Source organism: Lissotriton vulgaris, chromosome 7 (assembly GCF_964263255.1).
Source record: "Lissotriton vulgaris chromosome 7, aLisVul1.2, whole genome shotgun sequence".
In the NCBI taxonomy this organism is placed as follows: Eukaryota; Metazoa; Chordata; class Amphibia; order Caudata; family Salamandridae; genus Lissotriton; species Lissotriton vulgaris.
Genome location: NC_141695.1, coordinates 1,059,080,102 through 1,059,091,734, shown reverse-complemented (window position 1 = coordinate 1,059,091,734; position 11,633 = coordinate 1,059,080,102).

The following is an 11,633-nucleotide window of genomic DNA, read 5'->3' as shown; positions in this document are numbered from 1 at the left end:
CAGGGCTAGCTTTATTGATTATGTGCTAGTCAGTTCAAATCTGTGGGAGTTCCTTAAAGACATGGTCGTAACTGCTCATGTAGAAAGTGATCATAATCCCCTTATTATCACTGTGGATGGGATATTCGGGGTAGACACTATAAGTGGGGAAGAAGCTCTGGCTTGTGATCTGGTACTATCTAACGACATGTGTCACCTGAAATGGTGTAGTGTTATCGAACACCCAGAAATATTGGTAGCTATAAATAATGAAGTGCTGGATGTGTTGGGAACTGACGAGGATAGCTGGGGCTCGAAGTCCCTAAAAATTGAAATGCATATAAAACTTTTTGACCGACTGAAGCTATATTTTTGTAAACCTGGTAATAACAGGAAATGCAAGAGTAAAAAACCTAATGGGTGGTACAACAAGAAATGCCGGCTTGCAAGGGCAGAGCTGGGGTTAGCCTTAAGACATGGGGATTCAGGTAGAGTACGACAGGTGTGCGTTCAATATAAGAAAGCTGTTAAAAAGCCAAAAAGCAATGGGATCAGGGCAGATGGCAGGAGCTAAAGGAAGCATGTGAGACAAGAAACACAAAATTATTTTGGGATAAGTATAAATGGGATGGGGGGCACGTCCAGACCCACCGCAGAATAATGTTGCCCATCACCTGTGGGTTGAGTATTTTAAACTCCAGTATGCTTCCCAAGTAGATGAGCGGAACATAGATCCATTTCCATATAAATTCTACACCAGTGGGGTATTTTCACTAGAAGATGTGGATAGGGCTTTAGACACAGTTACACCCATTTAAAAACAAGTTTGTATCCGCCCCCGGGCATTGGACTTGGAGTCACTGGCAAAAAGAGACTTCCACAAGTCCTTATGCCTGCCGCACACAGCGCACAACCCCAAACGCCATCTTACACAGGCCGTGGGCCATCCAGCCCTACACACGATTTTAGCCTACAGACTACACCCCTGCCCCTTAAAGAATAATATGGCCCCGAATGGGCAGGATCGGCAACTCCGGAATGCAGGCTCTGTAACTACAAATGTGAGTCTCTGGCCCACCTTTTATTCTGTTGCCCGGCCCTACGCACAGCATGCAGCCTTTATCTCAGGCCTATCATAAGACAACTAGGGACGCGTACCGCAAAGGAGGCGGTCTATCAATTATATACATTGACCTCGGTAAAACAGATGGTCTCATTTGGTAAATTCATTCAACAGAATCGGACCAAGCTGATGGCCATCTCGGGCGCAAATGACTAGTGACTTTGCAGATGCACGCTGGGCCACATCAACATGGACACTATTCCTTTCAGCTTACCAGTATCCAGGCCATAATTATATAAACTTGCTTGCTGACTCATCTGCTCATTTTTAACTTTTGTTATTTTGTACTTTGATTTTAATGTAATGGTTTTGAGTAACCAAACAATATAAATTAATCAATCAATCACAGTTACACCCAGAAAAGCCCCTGGTACCGATTGTATCCCTGCGGATGTCTTTTTAAGTACCAATCCCTCCTGGCGCTTATATATCAGGCATATAGCAAATGCAATTGCTAGTGGTGCTCTAATCCCGCCGTCATGGAAGGGGGCGGAGATAATTCCAGTTTTTAAGAAGGATAATAAAGCAGTGGCAGGTAACTATAGGCCAATAAGCCTTATAGACTCCATTCAAAAGATCATGGGGAGGTTGATTCTATTTAAAGTCCAGACATGGATAAATGAAAACCAAATTCTAACCCCACTGCAGGCTGGTTTTCGTCCCCTTACAAGTACAATAGATCAGGTCTTCCGTTTTATTAACATTTACTGGAAGATTGTATGTTTGGGGAAAGGGGCATTGTATGCCGTATTTGTAGATTTGAAGGCTGCCTTCGATCTGGTCTCGCGTAGCAAGTTGTCGTGTGTCCTGAGGGAGATGGGGATGGCCCCGGAATTGTTGTCTTTGATTGTCCGCTTACATGAGGATACCCATGCCCGGGTCCAGTCGGGGTCCAGGGGTGAGGTTACAGAGTCCTTCGCCGTTGACAGAGGGGTGCGTTTTAGCACCTACCCTGTTCTCACTCTTCGTCAACGGGGTGGCTGATTTCCTCTCCCTGGTCCCCACTGATGCCCCAGGGTTGGCAGGTGATTACATTCCTATCCTCATGTTTGCGGACAATACTTTAATTATCTCTAAGACACCCTGTGGCCTGCAAAGGGCCCTTCACCGGTTTGAAGATTTCTGTCAAAACCGGGGGTTAGAGATAAATACGGCAAAGACCAAGTTCATGTCCTTTAATGAACATAAATCATTTTGCGGCAAAATCTTTATGAATGATGCTTCCTTGGAAAAAGTCAATGCCTTCTTTTATCTGGGTGCAACCCTTCAGAAGGATATGAGATCGACAAACCAACTTGACGTAGCTGTTTTAAAACATAAGCAACAGGCAGGGATCCTTACAGCCAAATTCAAATCTTCCTTTACTAAACCAATCAGCCCGGTGTTAGAGATATATATGGCATGAAGGTATTAAGCTCCGCCTTATATGGAGACGAGCTATGGGGGTTCGTAAATTTGAACCAACTAACTGTAGCTGAGAATTCCTTTTTATGTAAGATTACCGGAGTCCTGCAGAGTACACCCATGCATCCTTTACTATTAGATCTAGGCAGGAAAGCAGTAGAAGACCTGGCGAAACTTCGCCCTCTACTATGCTGCGTAGACTGTGGTGTACCGAAGAATTATCGCATTACGCCAAAGGTCTCAAAGATGTAATGGATTCTGACAGCTTTCATAAGATAAAATGATTGAATGAGATTAGATCACACTTATCAAATTTAGGCATGAGTGAACTGTGGAATGATCCTTCCAATGCCGTCTTTCCCTCAAAAAAGATTTTGAAGGAGAGGTACTGGGAAATGATCATGGCTTCCGGTTGTTCCAACGGACTCTATCGGGCCGTTTCTTGGAAGTTAAATCAAGGACGTGTTAGAAAAATACTGGGATGCTATTGAGAAACTATATGACCGAAAATTGTATTTTCAGCTAAGGGTAGGAACCTTACTGGTTAGGTTTTTTTACTAGTAATTGGGCAGGAGCCACTAATAATGTATGCCAATGGTACCCTGATAGTCAGAAAAAGATAAGTCACCTATTGTTTTTTTGCCTGTCATATGCTAAACCTCGCAGTATGTGGGTCAAACCTATTTGTAATCTACTTGGCTTTAGAAGGCATGATGAAGCACTTCCGGGCACATGCATCATTGTTATATTTTGCGATTCCTTATTTGCGATTTTTAGGGAATCGCAAATAAGGAATCGCAAAATGATATGCATCAAAAAATTCGCAAAAATTAAGCGATTCGGTAAAAATCGCAATTTTTTCCGAATCGCATGAAAATGCGAATTCTTAATTGCGAATTTGCATTTTGCGAATTCTCAAAATGGGAAATCACACACATGATGCAGCTCAATGCAATTACTGCCAGGAAGCTAGGGAAGCAATCAAATGCACCTGATTCTGTATTTGAACTGCAGGAGAGACATTTAGCAGTTGGAGCAGTGCCTGTAGGAAGTGGAGGAGCCTGTTTCACTTTTTTAAAGCAATGGAGCAAGAAAATGTGTCTGAAGAGCAGCATGCAAGGAAAAGAAAGGTTAAATTCAGTGACCAGGAGTTGGAGATTTTAATAGAAGAGGTCACAGCAAGAAATGAGCAGTTGTTTGGCAAACAGTCCCTTAAGGTGCCAGAAGGAGTTAAAAGGAAGCTTTGGCTGGCCATCCAGGCCAAAGTGAATGCTGTAGGCGTAGCACACAGGGACATAACCAACTTGCAGAAAAGATGGTAAGATCTGCGCAGTCGCGCAAAGGAAAAAATTGCGACACGCATCAAGACTGCCAGAAGGACTGGTGGAGGATCTCCCAAAGACAAGCCAAATACACCCATTGAGGACCTTGTTGAAGGAAACCTTTGCCCAGAAGCTGTGATTGGATTAATAGACATTGACACATCAGAGCCACCAGGAACTTCTCAAGGTAAATAAATTCTGTGTGTTTATATGTCATTTTTGTCTTAACTGGCCATGACAAAGTACACCATAAGTGATGTTGGTGTGTCTCACCTTCTGCTTAAATGTGTCACCTATGGATGTGTGTGCAATACCAAGTTTCATAGTAGCTGCAATGCATCATGGTACTTGTAGTTCAGTACATCAAACATGTTGGTCAAGATTTTCAATTGTGTTTTTTAAAAACAGAAAGTGTAACATAAGGTAATGGACAAGGAAAGTAGGCTGTAAACATGTCGTGGATTTGAAAAATAGGAACTTTATTTAAAGCAACATAAAGTACTTTTCACACATAGTAATTTTATTTCACTTTTTCAACCATAGATGCAGACCTGGGCACACACTTCATAGACTTTGCTGAGTCTTTCACTGAGGATTTGCTGAATTCTGTAGAAAGTCGTTCCCAACCATCGTCACCAACAGTCCAGAGAAGTCATTGACGTCAAAGAGTACGTCAACTTCCAGATTCTGACAGCGATGTACCACAAAATGATGTCGCTGAACTCCCAAATACACCCCAAAACCCTGCTAATCCACCAAGGCAGGTTGGCAGATGTCAGAGATTGCAGCAATTTTTCAGGCGCAGGACAAGTCATGGTCAGCGCAGATCTAATAATGACGATGACACCAGTGCCAGTGTGGTGGAATTGAAGCTTTTAAAAATTCAGCGTCTGCAAAGTAAAGACATTAGGGTCATTAAAAGGAAAATCAATGACATCAGTGTTGATTTCAATGACATTAGTACAAGTTTATCAAAAATGTCTGCCCTCATGGAAAATGCACATATGGTGTCCTCAGGAAAACTTGACAGAATTGCTGCTTCCATGGATTCCATGTCTAAAACAATGCAGGCACAATATTTACTACAGACCAAAAGGTCCCACCGATCTTTCAACACAATGCAATCATGCACTAGGGCAATTAATAGGATGTGCATGGCCACAACGCAGCTTATCAAGAATACAGTTGCCATGCAAATGGGCCTGACAAAGTGCAGTGATGATGTTTCCAGAGGAATGTCCTCAATCATGACATTATCCAATAACATGCCAGTTTTGAGAAATAATGAAATGCCTGTTGAACAGGCGGTCAATCAAGGTGGGGCAGATGGAGCAGAGCAAGGGAGTAATACCCAAAGTGTTGAACGCCGCAGCAATAGGAAATCTTGCAAAGGAACCAGAATGGGCAAGGGCACTGACAATGTCGCAAGTAAAGCCTTAGGGGTGAGAGGTAGAAGGAAATAGCATGTTTCCTAAAGTTATGACATACATTTGACATCATAAGACTTATGCTTTTCAAAATTTTTCTAAGACTCATATGTTTAAGTTTACTTTCATAAAGAGTCATTATGATGTCTACATGTGTTCTTTTCAATGCTTTTCAAAAAAAACATAATAAACAGAACATGTCACAAATTAATCAGCAGTGCAAGTGTCTTACCTGTATTAAAAGTAATGTTGTGTGATCTCTGCCCTCCTTCTCCTTCCCTCTGCAGCGTCTGGACCATGTATTCCTGCTTGGGGTTGCTGGGGTTGGTTGTCATTGTTTTGCAATACATCTTCAAAATCCAATTTAAGTCCTCTCTTAGTTGCAACGTTGTGCAGCATGGCATATGTTGCTACAATCTTACAACACACTTATGGGAGATATTGTAAGGCACCTCCTGTTTTATGAAGTATGCGAAATCTTGATTTCATTACTCCAAAAGTTCTTTCAATGACATTGCGTGTAGAAATATGAGCATAGTTGTATTGTTGCTCTTTGCGAGTAGTAGGAGTCAGATAGGGTGTAAGTATATATGATCTGACACCATAAGCACTATCACCTACAGTGCAAAAAAAGATGGAATACAAGCTGTTAGTGTTATTGCTATGTTTTTATCCATTACTTAACACATGTTTCTAAAAAAAAAACACTTACCAAGCAAATACCCATCACCAAATTCTCCAGCCAAAAGTCTAGCATGAATAGCACTGTGTCTGAAAATGAATGAATCATGGGCACTCCCAGGGAAGCTAGCAACTAGATCTGTGATGATAGTTTTGGAGTTACATATAGCTTGGATATTGAGGGAATGGTAACATTTCCTATTGCGAAAAATGTACTCATTGTCAGAAGGAGGACAATTAGGAATATGTGTGCCTTCTATGCAGCCTATCACATGTGGGAAATGAGCCAAGTTGTAAAAGTCTAACTTGGTCCGAAGCAACTCCTGCACAGTTGTAGGGAAACTAATGTAGTGCCTTATCGTAAACAACATTGCATCTAGAAAATTATTGAAAAACCTAGATAATGAACTCTGGGAGACACCACCAGCAATGGCAATGACACCCTGGAAAGACCCAGAGGCCAGAAGGTGGAGCGAACAAAGAACCTGAACATGAGTAGGAATGGCTTGGGTCCTACGTGTCTGCCTCTGCAAAATTGGGTCCAAATCTGCAATCAACTCTAAGATAGAATCAGCATTGAGCCTATACTTGTCATATATCTCTGACTCAGTCTGCCCTAATAAAGTAATGCGCAATCTGAATATTCTTTCAGAAATTCCCCTTCTCCTCCTAGCAGCTCTCATCCTCATCCAACGTGCAAATGCAATGACCGCAGCCATAGTGAAGGGATATCAGATGCACTGGTGTTCCCCTTATATGCCTTTCCGATGACATTCACCTGATCCACTGTTACTCAAAAAAATATCACCAGCTCAGACCTCTTCTAAAATTAAGAATCGCAATTTGCAATTTCTAAGGAAATCGCAAATTGCGATTTTTCATGCCTACACTTTTTTGCACTTAAAATGCGATTCCTTATTTTTGCGACAAATTTAAGAAATCGCAAATACTTTTGCGATTTCTGAAATTGCGATTTTCACTTTTACATTGATGCATCCCAAAACTCATGTTTGCATTCGCAAACGGCCGATTTCTGCGAATCGCACCGTTTGCGAATGCGAAAACAAATGATGCATGTGCCTGCTCGAGTCTTAACTACAGATCCAGCCTTGCCGATAGGAATAGCCATGGCTAAGTTCTTGGGTTGGGCTTGGTCTATTCGAGCAAAGGGTCCACACCTGGTATGCCAATAATTGATAAATTATCATTGTATCATCGGACCAGAAAGTAGATTGAGAAGTGGAGTAATGAAATGTCGCAGGGTTTTATGTATGATTTTTAGGGGGTATCCCATCACTGATTAACAGGATGCATTCATCAGTTAGTAAAGTAATTTAATAATATTTTAATTCATTGGTAAATGTTTGTATATTTGTAGTTCTTATTTATTTATTATTGCTAATGATGTATTGATGAAATGGTGTTGTTGTGTTTTATGATATAACTGTCGAATAAAGCTCATTGAAATGGAGAGCTTTATCAATTATTTGGTGCAGACAAAACGTAATTGTCCGCCCACTTATGCACTGCTGCATGGCTTGTTTTCTGTCCCAACCTGTAAGTGTTGACAAGTGGGCCTCAGCAACAATTTGCATTCCTTCGGATGCAAAGAAGGAGAGCGATGGATTCAGCATTATCCACACAGAGTCTGCAGCACTCATGAAGTTCTTGTGTCATTTCCCCACCCAACTCTTGAATAACCAGTGGGGAAAACTAAAGGAGGAACCACATACATTTTGTTTATACACCATATTTTAAATGAGTTTAATGATAGGTCATGTTTTGGGATTTCCTGCATTGGCTACAAACTCAGGGATGATGGTTTGAAAGGAAAAGCAGACCACCATCCCTGGGTTTACTTTCCCACAAGGGAAACTTTTTTTTTAAAGCAGCCGTGTTTCTTAAATAGAATGCAGCTACTTAAAAAAGATAGTTTCTATTTGGGAAGAGATTGTGGGGAGCAGAACGTGGTCTTCTTGACTAACCATTCCCTGCTGTTCCTGAGACTGCCAGTACAATTCCCAAAGTGGAAGCTTTCCAATGGAAGCGCTTCATCTTTGCAAATGGGCTAGCAGCTCCTTTAAGGGGTTGGTAACCTCAATGGTTTCCAAAATCAATTACAGGCAAAAATCAATGATACACACCAATGCTAATTGAAATTAGAGGTGATGCCCCTTTCACTTCCTCTCCTATTTGAAATTCAGAATTTCAGTAAACTCAATTTGTGGTTAAAAATGATTTAACCAAATCCCAAAATGGGGTTAGTACATATAAATAAGCCATTTTACATTTGTAAATCCTGTGATTTTGGAAGCAAAGGGTTTACAAACATAACATTCTTTAGTATATTGGTCGAGCTGCTCTGTTTCAGTCAAAAATATTATCAATTAAAAATACGGTAAAATACTACCTACCATCTTTATAAATCGATGCCACTGGTCATATATTGCTTGTCCAACTCACTGCCTGTTAATCTGGCCCCCTATCCAGATTGCATGGACTGTTTATATTAATTAAGGACTAGGTTAACTGGCAAGAAGATGAATACATCCATTCAATTCACATACATTTGTACGTAAGTATGTATGTGGCATTTGCAAAGTGCTAACCTAAGCAAAAAAGCAGCAGAGTACCTCATAGAGTCCAAGGCAAGTATGTGGTCAAAGGGAGGGTGGCCTGCATAGCATGATGGCGGCTGTGTAGTAGCTGAGCTCTGATATGTCGTGGCGAGGGAAATAATCCTGCCTAAATGAAACCTTTGAGTTGGTTTTAGGAGTCCTTGTGTAGCAAAGTGACCCCCCACCTGCCGCTGAGGAGTAGAATCCTGGGCAAGTTGCGCCTGCAGTAGCAGGAAGAGTTTCACCGCTGTGACCCAATGGCTCAAGATGGTGTTGTCTCTGTGAAGGGCGTAGTGGGTCAACAGAATACTGAGATGAAGATAAGGGTAAAGAGAATATCCAGTCGGTGCATAGCTGGAGGTGTGGTGATCGAGGCTACCACCAATGGGAAGTGAGGAGATGCGCATCATTGAACCCCAAGGTAAGCGCACATGAGCCCGGGAGGAGGGGAGGGCTCATGGCCTTACAATGATGAACTCGCTTGCAGCTGCTGCTTCGGCAGTCACAGACAGCATGGAGGTCCATGGTCTGGATGGTGAGATCAGGAACATGTTGCCAGTACAGGTCCTAGATTTGAAAGTGATGGAGCATTGGTTGGGCCAGGCCCGAGGAAATATTGCAACATTGCTGCAGCTCAGGCCCTGACTGGAAATAACATCCGATTAATTGTACCATCATCTGTGGCAACTGTCAAATCTATTGAAGCTTTTACTGTCCTGCATACATGTACAATCTTCTGCCTTAATATTAGCCATCATGAGAAACTATTAAGGACCCAAGTTTGCTGGCTCATCAACTCTGTGTGCAACACCAAGGGAATACCAAAAGCCAGGAAAGGAATACAAACTGGTGGAACAACAGCAGGGCCCGGGGTAAATGCTGGGAATCATACACATAAGGAGAAAAGAAACCAGTGAACAGGCAACATTAACTAAGAATCACTGTGAGGATGTAGAAGCCATGGGGACTGTTTCCAGCGCTGGAAATGAGGAATTTCACCCCCCCTCGATTTCTTCTTACCCAGTTAGATTTAAAAAAAAGAGAGACACCAGGGTGGCCTTGATGGGGGATAAATTGCCAATCCTCATTCCGTGAATGGTGGGGGAAGCTGAAGGCAATAGGTTCACCCACCCGAACTGGTATATAATGATCTGAGGAATATAATGTGCAAAGGTGTATTTAATCAGAAATCAAACTGTGTGACTGCAACAGTGTGCTCGTACCTGGTAAGCAATGGTGCAGGAGTCTGAGACTGTTCTTAGTAGTACAACCACTGCCCTGACAGAGGAGGCCCTACAACTGTGACACTCCTCCACTGGGTATACACAGTGGAATAAAGCAGGACATGCAAGGATTCTGGTCACAAGTATAGATTGACTAGATACTGGATCACCCTCGATGAGGTGATAAACTATAACATTATGGTACGCACAAAGACCTCCCATCAGGCCCAAGGAGAAGCTGAAAAGGAGACTTGGAAGAGACATCCTGGCCAACACAATTAATGGCAGACAAAGGTATAGAGTCACATACAGTAATAATATTAGCGGCCATTCAAGATATTAAAGAGACCCTGAAGTGGAAAATTGAAACATTAGCACTGGATATGGGCATCCTACAGGAATACCATAAAAAACTGGTTAGTAGAGTAGCAGGAACTGAATCTCCACTGGCACTCACAAGACTGACAATCCTCTCTCGTGGCAATCGTTTAACTCAACCAGAAAAGGAAATGACAATACTCTGCGAGAAAATAGAAGATGTGGAAGGCCGGTCAAGATGGAATAATATTAGAATTGTGGGCCTCCCTGAGAATGTTGAAGGCCCTTCGATGTACTTATTTATAGAAGATTAGTGGGCAAATCTGGTGCCGAAGCGGAATACCTCAAAATCGTTCATGGTGGGAAGAGCACATTCAGTGCCTGGTAAGGAACTGAAGCCAGGTGCACTGCTCCTTAATTTATAGGTATAGAGATGTGAAACTACAGAGAACTAGAACACATGGCCCCTGGCAAGTAGAGGGCACCACCATGGCATGGTACCCAGACTACACAATGACGATGCAAAAACAGAGAGCTACCTTCCTGGTGATGAAAAGACATCGACGGACATTAAATATTCATTATGCACTGTTCTTGCTGGCCAGACTTAGTATTATAGTGGGAGGAGACGACATTTTTTCTTGAATTCAACAGAGGTATGGGACTGGCTAAAATGCCAGGGATAGAGAGGAGCGAGCCACCAATGAATTGAAAGAGGCAAGAAGATGATGCAAGCCACGCAAATGACAAGTGCAAAAACCTTCTCCAGCCCAAGTAGAAACAGAAAAGGTAAAGGTGGTGGAGGCCCTACATCAACACCAAGCAAGTTCCAGGGCCATTAGGTGGGAGGTTCTCCGAGAAGGAGACGATTACTCGGAGGATAAAGAATCAGGATCCGTCTGTTCGGAGATAATGGTCCCTCCTCCTTTGGTACCTCCGATGACCTCAGGAAAAATAATCTAGTACATATGTGGCGATTACAATGGGGATTCCTTGACTCAGGAGGAGGGAAAAACCTAGATCTCTCACAGACTTCGCCATCCTCACTGAGACTCCCAAACACCGCTGGTTTACCTGCTTATGATTGTAATTTGTTCTGTTTCTATTTTTGCTTCTCAACCAATGGGGCGAATGGCGTACAGTGAATTGAGGCGGTAAGGTTGGTTGGGCGGGGAGTTTGGACACATTTTAGTTTGGAGAAACAGGGTTTACGGAAGGTCACCAAACACGAACAAAGAGATAAAATGGGACAGGAGAGTCAAGATGCCTTCACATGACCACTAATAAAATAGTAGTGTTGATATGGAATGTCAATGGAGTAGGTCATAAAATTAAGCGAGGTCTGGTAACTAAAGCCCTTTAACATTATGTGGCAGATATAGTTTTCCTACAGGAAACCCATAAGAGCAGTACACTCACTCCATCACTGAATAGGTGGAAATATAAGGTAGCAGGACATACTTATTACACAAGAGGCTCCAGGGCGGTGGAGATCCTGATGCGGAAATCTCCTCCTTTTGAAATAACTAAGTATGGAG